This window comes from Orycteropus afer, unplaced genomic scaffold (genome assembly GCF_000298275.1).
Source record: "Orycteropus afer afer isolate SDZICR_OR568_19922 unplaced genomic scaffold, OryAfe1.0 scaffold00009, whole genome shotgun sequence".
NCBI classification, from domain to species: Eukaryota; Metazoa; Chordata; class Mammalia; order Tubulidentata; family Orycteropodidae; genus Orycteropus; species Orycteropus afer.
This window is the reverse complement of record NW_006921596.1, coordinates 9,043,125-9,045,992: the sequence shown is the minus strand read 5'-3', so window position 1 is coordinate 9,045,992 and position 2,868 is coordinate 9,043,125.

Sequence of the window (2,868 nt, the reverse complement as noted above, 5' to 3'; positions counted from 1 at the left end):
CAAGTAAAATGGAATCCTTGACAATTTCAGTCTTTATCCTGAGGTGTAACACATACTGAAGGCTGTAGTCTGATCTTCATCAGTAAGTGCTTCAAGTCCTCTTTGCTTTCAGCAAGCAAGGTTGGGTCATCTCCATACCACTGATTGTAAATGAATCTTCCTCCAATCCCGATACCACATTTTTCTTCATAAAATCCCAAATCTCAGATTATTTGCTCAGCATACAGATTGAAAAAGTATAGTGAAAGGATATAAACATGACACATACCTTTTCTGATTTTAAACCACATAGTTGTTCTGTTCAAACGACTGCCTCTTGGTCTATATACTACATGGGAATAATTAAGTTTTCTGGAATTCCCATTCTTCACAATGCTATCCATGATTTGTTATGATCCACACTGTGTATCTGCCTGTGTATAGTCAACGAAACACAAGTAAACATCTTTCTCACATTCTCTCCTTTCAAATTGGAACCACCTCAATTGCCCAACACCAATTCTACTAAACAATCTACTTGCTTAGCCATCCTATCTTATGTATTGAAGAAAACTCTGCTTCTATCTAAGACCACTCTTTCAACATGATCTGGATCCTATACTTTCCCACCTTTCAAGGACTTCATTTCTGGAACTATCTCCTCTGCGTCATCAATTTCTTCCTCTGTGTAGACTCATTCCCACTGTTGTTCAAATATGCTTTAATATAAACCCACTTTTTAAACAATACATTGACTCATATTCTTCTCTAGCTATTATTCTGTTTCCTGTTTCCTTTCCAAGAAAGTCTTCTGAAAAGATTTGTCTATAATGTGTATTTCTGCTTCCTGATTTCTCATTCTTTCCTGAACCCACTCCATTGGACATTTGTTCTCCACTTCTCCACTGATAAAGTTCTTCTCATGCTAAAGCAAATGGTCAGTTATCTATCTATATTTCACTGGACCTCCCAGCAACACTTGAAAAATTGTCTTCTGAATTCTAACACACTCTCTTCTCCCACCTTCCAAGGCACCACTGAGACTGCTTTGTGTTTAGCCCCTTTGGCAGCTGCTGTCTTCACATGTTCTTCCAGACCTCTGAAGGTCATAGTTTCTCAGGGTGGTCCTGGACCTTCTTCTCTTTGCTATATGTGTCTTCTATGGTCATCATCTCCAAGGACCTTAAGAGCTGTTTTATTCTAATGACCCTCAAATTTGTATCTCTAGTAGTGTCATTTCTCTTGAGCATATCTCTTTATTTCAATATCCTATATGTCATCTTCATGTGAATGCCTAATGGTATCTTAAAATTAACATGATTCAAACACACCATAGATTCCAAGTCTTCTGCGGTAGCTAACCTCCAAGGTGGTCCCCAGTGGTACTCACCTCCTAGTACTTTCTTTCTACTCTGAATTCATGCCCTTGTGTAATCCCCTCCTGCATTGAATAAGGCTGACCTGTGTGACCAAAGGATATTGCAGAAGTCATTGTGTGTGACTTCCAAGGCTAGCTCATAAAGAAACTTGTAGCTTCTACATTGTTTTTTTTATATTGCTCCACCTATTGGAAGCCAGGGAGTTCTGGTGGTGTGGTGCCTAAGGTATTTGACTGCTAACCAGAAGGCTGGCAGTTCAAACCCACTAGCCACTCCTCGGAAGGAAGGTTGGGCAACCTACTTCAGTAGTGATACTGCCTCGGAAACCCAAGGTGGGGCCACTATGAGTTGGATCCGACTCAACAGCAGTGAGTTTTATTGGAAGCCAGGCACCACACTGTGAGGATATTCAACAGACTTATGGAGAGACCTATATAGGGGGGACATGAGATTCCACCAAGTTCTAGCCACATGAGAGAGACCCCTTGGAAGCAGATCTTCAAGTATCAATCAAGACTTCAGTGACTGAGAGACTCTCAGCCAACATCCCTAAGCTACTCTCAAATCCCTGACTCACAGAAACTGTGAGAGATAATAAATAATTATTATTGTTTAAAGTCACTAAGTTTTAGAGTGATTTGTTAATCATCAATAGGTAATTGATTTATCTCCCAAATCTGCTGTCCCCAACAGGACAGCACTCTTATTTCTACCTTATCCCCCAATTGTTAAGGCTCCTCAACCTTTAAAATGACATCAGCACTCACCCAGCTTTTCAGGCCAAAAAAATCTTAGAAGTCATGCTTGCATCCTCTATTTTTTTCCCACAACACATATGTAGTCCAAATATTCATGTTGTTGGTTTTGCCTCTAAAATATATACCAAATCCAACCATTTTCTCCATTTTTACCTCTATTACTCTGGTTCAGAGACCATAATCTCTCAGCTTGACTGCCACAATTATCTCCTAACTGGTCTCTCTTATTCACTCCTAAATCCATATATGATTGTTCCTGCAGCCAGAATTCTTAATAAAGTTCATATCAAGTCATCTCATGCTCCTATTTGAAGTCCTCCAATGGCTCCTGAATCCACTTGGAATAAAATCCCAAATCCTTACCTCCAACTAAATCCCTACATGCCCTGAACAGCCGTTCCCTCCTGAAACTTGTCTCCTTTTATCCTGTTATCCACTATGCTGCAGTTGAAGTGGCCCTCCATCTGCCCTTCAAACATGACAGGAGTGCTACTGGTTGGGGGACCCGACTGGATGGCTCCTTCTCCAGACCTTCACATCACTGCTGCCCTTCCTTGTCATTCAGGTCTCAACACCAGAGTCACTGATGGTCTGTTTCAGCAACTTTAACCTCCCCAACAAGCACTGCACTATACCTGTTGCTGTCAAGTCAATTCCAACTCATGGTGACCCCATGTGTTGTAGAGTAGAACTGCTCCACAGGGTTCTCTTGGCTGGAATCTTAACAGAAGCAGATTGTCAGGCCTTTTTTT